A 14,229-nucleotide genomic window follows, 5' to 3' on the forward strand; every position below is an offset into this window, starting at 1 on the left:
ACTCCCCACTTTATTTTTGTGGCCCCTCCCAATGGTTTTTATGACAGAAAAGATTTTATTCTTTTTCATGTCCTTATGTTAAATTTATAACTCAGACCCACATCCTGATTCTCAGTTCACCAGACACATTTCCAGTCACCCAGATCTTGCTCTCTGAAGTGACCATGAGGGACCCTGGCTCAGTCCCCTTTCTGCCAACACAGGTGACCTCATTCAGTCTCGTGGATTTTAACACCAATTTCTCCCTCCCTCTCCTTCTCTTTCTTTTCCCCTCCCTTCACCCCTCCCTTCTTCCTACTCTCTCTCCCCATATTCAACCCATCAGGTTGTCTCTACATTCAAAGTATCTCCAGAATCCAACCAGTCCTTGCCACCTCCACCTCTGCAACCTGGTCCCAGCCTCCCATGGCCTCCCTGCCTCCACTCTTGATCCCTTCAGCCTGGTCTTCACAAAGCAGCCAGAGGGTCCTCTTAAGATACAAGTCTCTGCTCAAAGCCCTTGGGGGCTCTCATCTCACTCAGAGTGAAAGCCAAAGGCCTTGCCTTGGCTTACAGGGACCTACACATCTCTCCTCCAGGCCCTCTGACCTCACCTCCCACTACTCTCCAGGTCAAGCACACTGGCCTCCCAGCTGTTCTTACCTCGCAACCCACTTGCATCCCAGGCCCTTTGCACTTGCTGTTTCTGCTCCCTAGATATCCACATAGCTCGCGTCCTCCTCATTTCCTTGGGGTCTCTGTCAAAAGTCACCTCCTTAGAGAAGCTATCCTAGACCTGAACCCCAACCCCCCATCTGACCCTACCATCATTCTCCAACCCTTCACCCTGCTTTATAGAATGTATCATCCGGCCCCCCCCCCCCCACTGCAGTACATCATACTTACTGGCAGGCTTGGATGAGCCCGTCCCTGAAGTAAGCCCAGGAAGGAAGACACTATATCTTTTCCCTACTGATATATCCGCAGCCCCCAGCCCAGGGACTGGGACACAGTAGGTGCTCAATAAGTACTGAACAAATGAAAGAATAATACCTGGCAGCACTGCTGTGAGGGGAGACTGCCATTTCCATCACCATTACTGTGACCGGCCAGGTCCTGCCAACCGGTGGGCTCAGGATGCAGAGGGGTAATCCCAGCAGCAGTGGCAGCTGCTACCCACTCCTCTGTGCCAGGCCATCAGGTCCACCCAACTCTGGGGGCTCTCTTCTGTTATCCCCATTTTACAGAGGAGGAACCAGAAGCTCCAAGTGGCAGAATGACTTGCCCAAGGTTAGACAGCCAGCCTGACATGCACTAGAGGTGAGATTAAAACAGATCTGTTGGGTCCACAGAGCCCCATCCCCAAATCTAGCTGCCCTGGCCTGGCATCTGACCCTTCAGGCCCTCAGAGGTTGTGGTTAGGGGCTCATGGTGCTGCCAGGTGATAGGCAGAGTGGCACCCTGTTGGCAGACACAGTGCTTTCCCCCTCCCCATCCCTCCCACATACTCATGACCGGCCTCTGGGGGCAGCAGAGGCCTGGCATCCAAAGTGGGAGGGGTCAGACAGTGAGTGAATATGTCCCCCTCTGGCCTCTGCAAAGGGAAGATAAAAGCTCTCAGCACACATACCTCTCTTGTCATCCACTTTTGGGAAACACTTAGTTATCACCTACTGTATGAAGAGGACTGTGCTGATGTTTGTGGGAACTAAGAGATGTCACCATGCAGCCCCTTCCCACTTGTTGGTACAGTGGGTAAGCCCCTTGCCAGCCATCAAGTCATCTAATTCTCCCTACGTATATAACAGGTAAGTAATATCAGGCCCATTTTACAGACCATGAAAGTGGGGTACACATTTTTATCTGGCACCTGTAAATCCAGTTATCTGAGGAAGCTGCATTCTGAGTCTCAGGAGGGTCAGGATGGTGCAGGTGCTGGCTTGGTGAGGAAATGTCCCTAGGGCCAGGAAGATGGATGAGATCACAAGGGGTCATCCCAGCTACCCTTCCCAGAAGGGACTGTCCTCACCATAACGCAGGCACTTGCTCCCACCTCCCAAAACCACTAGAGATACTCATCCATTATCTCATTTGTGCCCCCACATCCATGAGGGGACTGCCTTTCTAGTGCACAAGAAACCAGTATCAAGAGTGAAATGGGGCCAGTCAGGCCCAAGGGCAAGCTGAGGGAGGGGGACAAACCAGTCTTGGTATGTGCCAGCTTCCTGCCTCTCTGTGCAGATTGCTTTCCTGTCCCCAGGCATCTCCTCCAAGCAGCCACCTGGGACCTACAGGCTGAAAACGGGATAACTGTGAGTTGCTGGTGCACTGACTTGGTTGGTAACTCATGGGAATGAAACGCTGGTGTGAGCACGACTGTGCCCAGTGGTGTTGCTCCTCCGGGGACAGGGAAGTGGGGCTAGGGTGGGGAGGATGTTGGTGTGGGGAAGCAATCTATCTCCTGGGGATGCTGGGGATGCTGCTCTCCCAAAACATGTTGGAGAATTTAGTTATCAAGAAATACCTATTATTTATTGACCATATACTTTATTATCCAAATCAGGACACCTACAAGATTGAAAAGGAAGCTGTTAATAATTATTCCAAAGCTGGCCTGGGAAAATCATGACATGGGCACATTATTTATTGAACACTTACTATGTGGCAGGATGAATACTGGATAGTTCACATGTACCATCACTTTCTCTCCTCACGGTGACCCATGAAAAGCTATGGCAGCCACCCTAGCCTCTTCCCTGTTTCTCTGTCAAGCCTGAGTTTTCACCACTGGAGTCTCTGCCTTGGGCTAAGGTACTGAAAGCCCCATTTACAAGACATAACCCCTCACCTCCTGGACTCCATCCCTACAATAACCAACCCATTTTCAGCCACTGTGACTTCAGCATGGACTTATTTCATAAGGAATAGATTTCAAGGTCAGGGTGTGAATGGGGCTGAAGAGAGGGATAACTGGGGTCGGGGGTGAAACAAGTGGGTCCTCAGATGTTGGGGTCATGGAAGGAAAACAGAGAAAGGGAGTAAAGGGGCTTGTATAAGACATACCATTCAAGGCCCTTGGCAGTCCAGATAAACCCCACCTACTCTTTTGAATATACCATCTACTAGCTCATCCCACACCACACACCAGGCACAACCTGTTTTTCCTGCCTCCATCACTTTGTGCGTGCTGCTCCCCCACATCCATGATGCCATCTGCCAGTCTCAGCTGGGCAACATTTCCCCACCCCCTTCAAGGACTGGTTGAAACACCACTACCTCCAGGAGGCCTTCCCTGATAGCTCCTCTCTGGGCCCCTCCCTCCTCTGGGCCCAGCACCTTGCTCAGGCTTCCAGTGCCTGTGGAGTGAAGCCTGAAGTCTCATCAGCCTGTCGGCCCCATGGCTACTGGGCAGTTCATCACTGAACTCCTCAAGGCAGCCACAACAGCTTCCCACCACTGATGGCAAGCATGAGTTGCCCATAACAACACAGGCCCTGGACTTTGTCCAGAGAGGTCCAGATCCAGGGGGTCTTGACTGGGCCAGGAATTTGGATTGCCAAGTCTCTCCAAGGAATTCCATTGCATGCTAAATTTCAAGGTTCCCTGACAAAGCAGGTGAGCAGTGAATGTCCACTAGAAAATAATGTAATAGAATCAGGAAGCAGCTGCCCCTGATATCCTGAAGGAAAGCACTTATGGTGGGGGCTGGCATGTAGATTCTGCTCATTCATTCACCATATATTATTTTTTTAAAGAAAGCTCTATACCCAACATTGGGCTCGAATTCATGACCCTGAGATCAAGAGTTGCATACTCTACTGACTGAGCCAGCCATTTATTAAGCACCCACCAACCAGTAACAAAGACAACAACTGACATTGTCTGGTACTCATCATGTTCAAGGCTCAGTGCTCATACCATCTGAGTAAATCTTCAAACAAAACCCCACCCAACCCTATGGGGCAGGTGCCATCATTCCCCCCATCTCACAGATGAAGAAACAGAGGTTCAGAGGGGAGAAGTGAGCTGCCTGAGGTCTCACAGCCAGTAAGTGGAAGAGCTGGGATTTGAACCCAGGTCAGCTGGCCCTAGAGTCCACACTCTAACCACCTCAGTGTGCACCACCCCTGGGATATGACCATGGACAAATGACCTGTCCCCAGTTTATCTGCCAGCAGGGAAGAGACACCAAACACACAAACAACACATACTTTCAAATTATGGCACACATGAGAAAGGAAAAGAAGTGATTCTTCCAGAAGACAATTGCTGGGGGGAAAGGGGACCCACTGCAGATCTCCCTGAGAATGGTCCCTTTGCCTCAGTTTTCTTACCTATGTAATGGAAGAGTGGGGCCAGCCGATCCCTAAGAACTTTCCTGCTGGCACATTCTAGGAATTCAGGCTTCCTTTCTCTGGACCTTTATTTCCCCTTCTGTACAGTGGACTGGAAGGAGAGCAGAGTCAGTTGTGATCCCAGGACCCTTCGAACTCAGTCCCTGGGCTTCCCACGACCAAGTCAGCCTGGAGTTCTTAGAGCAGTGTCCTTGGGAGTGCATCTGCCACCCATTGTCATGGTGATGCCCCAACCAAGGATGGGGCTATAGTGATGCTGGAACCTGGAAATGGTGCCTTGACTCCTCCTCTCCCAGAAGGAATGGCCTCTGGGTCCAGCAGACTCACTGAGCCAGTAGAAGGGATACTTGGCTTTGCTAACTTATCCAGAGCTCTGCTGCCTTCACATGGTTAGGATGAGGTGGAGGGTCCCACCCCCCTGAAAAGGACCTGCCATCCAGGGCCCCAGGCACAGCCGAGGCCCAGTCTCCTCTGTCAGCCTATCAGCCAGGCAACCAACTGCACGTGCTGTCCATGGTGCTGAAACCTCAGCAAGGCTCCTGAGACTGGATCCCCCTTGGCAAACACTTCTAGGAGCCAGTTTTGCCGGGGGTTGCGAATTCAGGAAGGAAGATGAGTACCTAGGGATAGACAGAGAACTATGGCCAGTTGGGTTCCACATGTCCCAGCAGTGTGATTTCAGACCAGCCTTTTGCCTTTACCTCTCTGTGCCTCAGTTCCCTCAATGTAAAATGGGGACAGTAACCATACTGACCTCATGAGTCTGTAGTGAATGCAGATGCAGCATATGGTACATGGAGAGGCCCAATGAATGCTAGGTATGAATGCTAGCTATTACTGTTAGGTTGTGTACTTGTTATTTTGAGAGGCTAACTGTGATTGGGGTGCCTGCTGTGTGCCTGGTCTTCCAAGAATTTTACCTGCTTCTACTCACAGAAGTCCTATAAAATTGTACTAAAATGGGGATAAGAATACACACGAACATTCTGAGGCACAAAAAGGTGAACTCAGTAGCCCTAAATCACACAGCTAGTGATGTGGGGAGCAGAGATTCAGACCAGTTAGTCTTCCAAACCACTGAATCTATCCCATTCCACTACCACTATCCAGATGGAAAAACTATGGACCAGGATCAGAGAGAGTCCTGACTTACCACCATCCCCAGAAAACCCAGGGTCACACCTCCCAGTGCAGATCTCTTCCTACTGCTCTGAGCCAGGCTCCCCCCAGCAAGGTGAACAGGACTCCGTCATGGCCACGGCAGCTAGAACTGCAGGCAGGCAGCTCCCTCCATGGTGATCCCTCTGCCCTGCTGGAGGGTCCTCTGTCAAAGGCAGAGATGTGAAGTGGCCCAGAGACAATGTGTGTCAGCTGCAGCCATAGGCTAGCAGCACTCAGTGCCTTCCAGTGCCCTTGCTAGCAGGCAGAATTAGAGTGCAGGGGAGAGGGCAGGGCCAGGGCAGCGCTGCTGGGGCCCCTCTAGCTATGGCCTGGTTTCCTAGCAAAGAGAAGACCCAGACATGCACCCAAGCTGCTCCCGTCCCAAATTTCCTGCTGTGTGGAGTGCATGCACGCACACATGCACTCACAGATATAGTTCAAATCCATCCAACAGGGGGCTCCTGGCAGTCTCAAAACCCCAATTTTTTCCCTTGCGGAGGTGCAGCCTTGATCTCTGGTGGGGATAGGGGCAAGTGAGGCATTAAAGAGTGGTGGGACCCAGAAACTAGCTTCCTATCCCAACTCTACTCCTAAGCTGGGTGATCTTGAGCAAGTGAGAAAGTTGGTCTGATGTGGTATTACTTCTATGAAATGGGGTTTCTGGGCCTTGGTGTAGGGCATCAAGCAGATCATGGATTGAGATGGGTTTTGAGACATTAGAATTGGTCACTGCCTACTGTGGTGTAAGAAGCTTAAAGGAGAAATCCCAGGGACAAATACCAGCCCCAGAATTGGGTCCTCCATAGCCACTTTTGCCCCAAAGTCTGTACCAGCTGCCTTCCCAGGCTCCCCTTTTCCCATATGCCCCTCCTATTTTCTTTCACATAGAGGTGGGGGGTAACTTTGGAAAACATAAAGCAAAGCTGCTTGCACACTTTCAGAGCTGTCCCAGTGCAATTAGGTAAGGGCCAAACTCCTGGCTGGGACCCATAAAACCTTATGGAGTCCAATCAGCTCCTGTTTCCTTCACCAGCATCACTTCCCCCTCTTTGCCCTGTCACTCAGCCCCAGCAGTCACTCTGGGGCTTACTCTTCTCTGAACAAACCAGCCTCTGCCTCACCTCCAAGCTCATGGCCCTGCAGTCCCCTCCACCTGGCTGGGTCTCCCCTAGCATTCACTTGACTGGTTTCTCTCCTCCCTCAGGGCTTAACATGTCACCTCTTCCAAGAGGCCTTCCCTGGCCACCCCGAAGTCTAAAGTACTTCCCAGCACCACACAATGGCTCCGGCCTTGGGTTTCTGCTGCCAGTTAGAGGAAGAAACCTCTGCTGGCAAGCAACAGAATAAGGTGTGTGCACCAGGTAGCTTGGGGTATGCCTCTCTCCAGCTGCAAATGCCAGAGTGACAAGTCCTGACTTTGAGGGATCCCTCAGCTGAGTGGCCTTGGGCATGTCACCTTACCTCCATGAACCTCAGTTTCCCCACCAGGACCATGGGGCAGATGAAGCAGTCTGAGACCCTTCCAGTTGGCAGTGGTTGCCGCCTTCCAGGCCCCGCCTTGCATTGACCCGTTTTTCTGAAGCTTCTCCGAGCCCAGACAGTTGCTCTCTGAGGGCCCCAATCCCATAAATCACAACTGATTTCATGGAGCAGGGAGGCTGCTGGCGCCCAGGCATTTTGTGGTCATTAATCAACATTGGCGGTACCAAGGCTGCTGCAAGGCAGCTTTGCAGGGTCTGGGTCTGGTCTTCAAGGCTGGGGTACCTGCCAGGCTGAAATGGCCAGCCCCTAACAGATTCCCCTTATCCTGACAGGTCCCTACCCACCTGCCTCCCCTGACTCTCCCACTCTGCATTCAGCCAACAGGTACTCCCATTACTCCCTCTGGAGCTACTCCTCAGCTTCCCAGGCTCTCATAGTGTGCAAACAGACAGAAGCCATCCTGTACCCCACTTTATCAAAGAGGAGTCTGAGAAGAGGAGTGACTTAGCCAAGATCACACAGCAAGTGTGTGGAGGCCTTTTGATCTGAAGCTTCTGATCTTTGCCCCTGTCATTGAGGAGACCCCAGTCCAGGGAGAGGACATGGGGTGGCACACTGAGACTCCACCCAGCCTGGAAGACCCCAGCTGCCTGCTGTGCCTGTATTCACAGCCCCCTCTCCTGACTGAAGGGGTCTGCTCCAGCTGCCACGGGCTCCTGGGAAATTAAACCTCTCATCCCCGACGTCCTGGGTCCAACAGGCTGCCTCTGTTCCCTCTCTTCAATCCGCTCAAAGAAATGAGAAAACTGAATGAAGTGTCCCTGGGGATCTGAAACTGTACTGCCAGCCGGCAGAAAGGCAGGAGGCTGTCATGGTGCCCACTGGGTGCTGAGGACAATACCCCAGCAGCATCTAAAATACCCAAAGATAAAAGTCAGGGTGACAGCCACTCAATGTCTGAGTTACTATGGGAGAAGCCTGACTTTCCATCTATCCACCCAACCAATATTTACCAAGTGCCTACTGTGTGCACCTACTGTGTGCATCAGAGTAGAGCGAGTGAGGGGAGAGCCCAAGTGGCCTATGCATGCAGGCTCTAGGTAGAATGTCCCCATCAAATCTGCCTCCTCCCTGCAGGAGCCTTCTGTTTCCTCTTCTCTAAGACAGGAGTGCTGGAAACTATGATGCTCTCCAAGGGCTACTGAAGGATCAAAGGCTTATGAAGGTGGTTGCATCGTGCCTGGCACATAGTACATGCTCAGTTAGTGCCAGGTGTTTTATTGTCGTCGTTGGTCTATGCCAGGTGCTGGGTTAGAGCACTGAACAAGACAGATGTAGACTCTGAGCTCACAGAGCTTACTTTCTAGCAAAGATGAGAGACAAACTGGTAAAATAATTGTAAGTCATGATAAATATCCCAAGGACCTGGGACTAAGAAAAGTAGGGGGCCAAGACAGCGTCACAGAAAGTCCCCCTCTAAAAAGGACAGCAAGGTGACAGCCTCGATAGATAATAACTGGGAAAATGTTGTGGGCAGAGGGGATAGTCAAGCATGACCCCCAAGGTAGGGAGCAGCTTTGTATAGTATTTAAGGACCTGAAAAAAGAGCTGTGTGGAAAGAGAGGACTAAGCAGGGTGAGTGTGTTCCCTCTCTGGGCCTCAGTTTCACTCTCTATGCACAAGGGCATGGAAGGGCTTCCAGGCTCCCCAGAGCTACCACTAGTACAGGCCTCTTTGCTCCAGGAGGAGCCTGGGGGAGCAGTTGGGGGTGGGGGGGAGGGATGGTGCTCAGGATGGCTTGGCCCAAACTGCTCACATGTGACCTTGGCCTTGTCTCCTTCCCCTTCACCCCCTAGAGCTGACTCAAAGCTACCAGTGGTGCCTGACTCACTACTTCTGTGACAGCTAATTATGCCACCCCCTCCCGCCCGCTAAATCTCAGCACCTGCATGAAGCACTTTGGCTCCTGACCCCCCTCATGGATCCAGCCTCCTGACAGCACCCTGAGGGGCCAGGCCTAGCTGGGAAGACCACCTGGGAAGACGCTTCCCCCTGCCACTTCTCACATTTCTCAGCCCTGCCCCCCTGGGGACTCACCAATGGGATGCAAGTGGGATACAGGCACAGCCAACACCTCTGATCTGGTGTGGCCACTTTATTGTCCACAGAGACCACAGTGTCCTGAGACTAGTGGAGACCCCTGACCAAAGCTGGAGGCGCATGTCCAAGGGCTCTGGACATGGGGCTAGAGATTGTAGGGAACCCCTGGTGGCTTCCTCTCTGAGTCTCCCCATCCCCACCATGTGCTCCTGGAAGGGTGAGTCACTGATGTCCTGCTCACGATGCCTCTGCTCCTGTGAAGCCAGCCACATGCAGGAGAATCGCAAGATGGGGCCCAGCCCTCAATGTGTGTGGGTGTTGTAGGACACCCCTCTTCTATACCATCCCCACTTCCCGAACAGCCAGAATTTCCTGAGAGAGGGAAGGTGTGCAGGGACTGGCGGGCAGCCAGGAGGAGGGAGGAGCTGACATTGGGGACATGAGGGACACCCCACCCCACTCCTACTTGGGGTTCCATTCCCAGAAGGAGAGAGAGGATGTTGGGAATCTAGGCCTCCCTCTACCACCCCTCCCGGAGAAGATTAGCATATTCATGAAGGTTGCCACGACTATGAATATGCTAATAAGGTACCCCTGGCTGCTACTGGTTCCTCTGTCTGCCCTGCTCTAGCCTCCAGCTCTGCTGCTGCCACAGGCTGCCCCCACCCACCCCACCCCTGCCCCCCTTCTCTCTGGCTCACCTTGGGCCAGACTCCCAGGCTTCTCCCAGGCCTTCAGACTAGCCCTGCTCCCTCCTGCCTCAGCACCATTGCCATGCTGCTCCTGCTGCCACGATTCCCTTCCCTCCCTCCTCACCTGGGCAACTGTAACTCATTCTTCAGAGCTTAGCTTAAGTGATACTTCCCCAGGGATGACCTCCCAAACCCCCACTAGGTTGGGAGTCTCCACTTTATTGCATAGTTGCATTTACTTTTTTTTTTTTTTTTTTTTTTTTTTTTTGTCATTTGATGGCTCTCTCCCCCACTGGACTGTCTCCCTGAAGGCAGAGATGGTCTGGACAGGGCTTTGCGCACAGGTAGTGCTCTATACATGTTTACTAAATGTATGATTGGTGTTTTTGACTATTGTTCCGGCAGACTCCAGATGGACCTCTCTGCCCCCCTTCCTTGCATTCAAGGCTGATTCCCCATCAGCACCCAGTTCTGACCAGACAATGCTTCCCACTTGTGTCCAGCACATCACAGTTTAAGAAGCTACCTCCTTGTTCCTCTGACCTGCCCCCTGCTTCCTGGACAGCCAAAGAGGATGAGCTCCATATGGTGGTGCTGTGCGGGCCACAGAGCCAGGGCAGGAACTTAGGTCTGCCAAGCCCCTCCCTCTTGCGGCCTCTGCTTCCTCACCCTGGAAAAGCAAATCCCAATTCCCACTTGGCCTAGTGGTGAGGATGAAGAGAGACTGAGCAAGGTAAGGGCCTCTGGCTGTCTGACAGGGTCACTGGCTACCCCCACTAGCTCAGGCAACAGGCAACCAGCCTAGGCCTTCTTCCACTGGGAGAGGCTGAAAAGGCACAGAAGGTAGATGAGTGGGTCCTACCTGTGGGCCCTCCCAAGGACACAGTGGGGAAGAGAAGTCTGGGTGCAGAAGATAACTGCCTGGGTGTGGAAGCTCCTCCTTCAGAGAGGAGGTATACTCATTACAACTCTGTTCACTTCTTAGGACCCCAGAGCCAGGAAATGCCAGAGAAGTAGTGTCCTCACATCCCATCTAGGCCCAAAACCCACCCTCCGGAAGGAGGCTTTTGACCCACCTTCCCCACTGTTGAGTCTGTTCAGTGCTAAGTGGCTAAAGCCTCGTTTTTACCCTGACTTCCTTTCCTCCTTTCTCAACTTCTGGAGGATGCCTGCTCATCCTTTAAGCCCCAAATCTCGACTGCCTTCTCAGGGCCCACCCCCAGCAGCCCCAGCCCCCTGCCTATCCCACACACAGCATGGTGCCTGCACATAATCGTGTCACTTGAATGAATTCCTGGGCAAGTGGGCAGTAGCCCCTGAAGCTTTGTGGGCTCTAGCTTTGCCCTCAGCTCTGGAACAAGCGTGACCTCTCAGGGGTACGTGAATAATGCTGGGGTTGGATCTGGGCTCTACTCCTGGGCAAGCAATTAAACCTTTCTGAGTCTCAGTTTCTAACTTGCAAAATGGGTTTAGCCATCCCTATCTAGAAGCAGGGAGATGCTGCTGCTGCTTGAGCCTTATCCTCCTTCTCTCCCCCATTTTCCCAGCTCCCCAACCTCCCCCAAGTCCAAAAGCTTCTAATGGATTAACCGTTAGGAGGAGGCAGCAGTGTGGGCACAGCAGGGAGAGGGAAGAGACAGAGATGAGGTGCTGGTGGGGGGCCCATGTGGGGGGCTGCTTGGCTCTAGCAGCCCCAGGAAGAAGGGGGTGTCTCTGCATCAGACAGAAACAAAGATGGACTGATGTTATGGTTGGACTCAAGGCCACAGTCAAGTCGGAGCACATCAAGGAAGCAAAAGAAACCAGAGGAACAGGAGATGCTGATGGCAGACAGAAGCTCCTTCAGCACAGACAGGGTCCTCTAGTTACCCTGTCCCTGGGACTGCTGGACCCCAATACCCCTTTCCCCCAGTCCCACCTATATGCCACATGTCAGGAAAGTCTGCAAACCAGGGAGTCACTCAGCCACAACACCTGTGGGTACTAACTATATGCCAGCTACCATTTTAGGGACTGGAGATAAGAGGTGAGCACAATGAATGTGGTTGCTGATCCTGGAGGCAAATGGGAGAGATGGAGATTAAGCAAACATATGAACAGTATGTCAGGGTATGACTACTGTCATGAGGCTTTGTTTTGCCTCAGGTGGGACGGGGGCTCTTTGAGGAGGTGACATGTGAACTCAGGCCTGAATGAAGTGAGGGGGGAAATTCAGCAGGAATTTGGGGACAAAAAGTTCCAGGCAGAAGGAACAGCAAGGGCAAAGGCCCTGGGGAAGAAATGTTATATTGATGGAGCTGCCAACATCGGTCAAGGGAGCAAGCACAGTATGGGGCACCAACAGTTGTCAGCCTGGTGACCTTGGGGATGAGAAGCTTCGGCTCTGTAGCCTTTGTCTTTTATCAGTCAGATGGGCACAGAAAGATGTCATAGGTGGTTACTAAGATGAAAACGGAGGCAGTGCCCTGTAGCTCAGGGCAAACACACAACAGATGTTCAATAAACATGGACTGGATGGGCAAACCCTCCAAAAAGAACTGGCAGGGGGGAGCCTGGCCACAGGATGAGAGCAGCTGTCAGGAACAAGAGTCTTACAAAAGGGCTACAGGCCTTCCCTCTGCAGCATTCCTCTTTGACCTGATTTGCTGGGTCCCGCAGGTGCCTGAGTTTGCAACCTCTGGGAGTCAATCAGCAATTAAAAGCAGGAGGGAATGCTCGAGAGATCTGCGAACCCAGGTCCCAGGGAGGAGGTAGAGCAGGCTTCCCAGGGGAAGCATCTCCACACCTGGATCTGGAAGGACGTCCAGGTGGGCAAGGGTGAAGGGAGGCACCACAGATGGAGAATCAGCATGTGCAAAGGTAAAGAGTGGGTCAAGTCTCCAGCATGTTCTGGGACAAGAGAAGGAGAGGGGAGGGAACAGTGATAACGCTGAGAAGGGAAGCTAATGTTCACAGAGCACCTGCTGTGTGATCCTCCCTGGATCCTCACAATCTTGGTAGCCACAACAACATTACCTCCATTTATGGAGTGAGTGTTCAATATGGGCCAGATGCTTGGATCTTCTCTTTATTCCTCTTAACAACCCTATGAGGCAAGGACTCAGCCTTCCCATTTTACAGATGAGCAAACTGAGGCTATGGGCCATTAAGCAACTTGCCCAAGGCCTTGATGCGAGTAAACGGCAAAAACAGGACTCAAACCCAGATGTGTCCCATAAGCTCTCCACCACCGGGCCCATAACCTCCTACAAGGAAAGGGCACTGGGGAGCCATGGAAGGTTTTAAACGGGAAACTAATGCCATGTGACCTGTTCTGGAAACATCCTCTGGTTGCATCACAAGAGGAGGGCTGAGGCCCAACAACAGACGCTGCCATCACCTCAATGGCAGGGCCTCCTGCCTTAGTCTCCCTGCGGAAGGGGCCCCAGGCCCCAGCGCAGAAGCCCCCAGTTCTGTAAGGAATGGAGTAAGCACACAGCAAGGCTTCCTCCCACCCACCCCAGGGGCTCCGGCACCAGCTTCAACCTGCAGCTTTAATTAAAAGGCCTTTTCAAACCATTAGCAGCAATAATAATAAAACCCCAAATAGGAACAATAAAACAGTACGACTGTCGGAGAATTAAAATGGGCACCTGGCGTTCTGCCACCCCCAGGGGGCGATTTGGGGTGCAGGCAAGAGGCATGATTTTCGCCTCCAATAGACACGTCAGTCCCAGACACTGGCTAAGAGGAACTGGCTTCAGAGAAAGGGACTACCCTGTGCCAGAGACCCAGCCTCCCCTGGGCCACTGTGGTGATCCTCACAAGGAGGGCTTTGGCTATGCGCTCCAGGCCCCTCTCCCACCTCCTCCTGCTTCCCCCCCCCCCCCGTCCCGCCCAGCCCTAGTCTCAGAGCCAGTGTCCCCCCACCTCCAAGGGTCAGCCAGACCTTCCTCCTCTCCCTCACTCAGCCTGGCATAAAAGCCAAAGGGCCCTGCCTGCTAAAATCTAATTGGCCTGTCACCTCCATGTCCCCAGCACCTGTCCTGACTGGGTCTTCCCCCGTCTCCCTTGAGAATTGCACCAGCCTCCTACACCAGTCTCCACGTTCATAAATGCTCTGCAAATCTGCCACCCCGCTCAGGTCTTGCCAATGGCTCCCCACCCCCTCTGGCATGCTCCCCTCCCCCTGGTCCTTGGGTGACACCCCCATCTCATTTGTTCCCTAGTGAGCCCAGACTTTCTCCAGCTCAGGGCCTTTGCCATCTGCCAGAGAGACCCTGCAGCCCACACCTCCCAGATGGGGTACAGCTCAGCCTCAATAACACTTCCCAAAGCCTCTGATACTCGCCCCCCAGGCCCCTCCATTCTTTGCCACATGTAGCATTTTTATCACTTTCATGTTTGCTCACCCTCTGCTCCTCTTATGAGAGTGCTGTGAAAGCACCCACGGGGTCTGGCTTGCTCACAGCTGTGTCCTC

General features: G+C 52.8%; 1 protein-coding gene and 1 long non-coding RNA gene across 8 annotated transcripts in view; one reads left to right on the top strand and one right to left on the bottom strand.

Annotated features, from left to right (window-relative positions):
- Window positions 1-14,229, bottom strand: part of DLGAP4 (DLG associated protein 4) — a 200,224-nt gene that overhangs the window by 153,977 nt on the left and 32,018 nt on the right. The window lies entirely within an intron of this gene.
- Window positions 853-7,720, top strand: LOC121012250 (uncharacterized). Its single transcript, XR_005782033.1, has 3 exons — window positions 853-1,299; window positions 2,221-2,790; window positions 6,700-7,720. It is a non-coding gene; the product is annotated as an uncharacterized LOC121012250 (long non-coding RNA).

This window comes from Herpailurus yagouaroundi, unplaced genomic scaffold (genome assembly GCF_014898765.1).
Source record: "Herpailurus yagouaroundi ecotype Mexico unplaced genomic scaffold, PumYag 196, whole genome shotgun sequence".
NCBI classification, from domain to species: domain Eukaryota; kingdom Metazoa; phylum Chordata; class Mammalia; order Carnivora; family Felidae; genus Herpailurus; species Herpailurus yagouaroundi.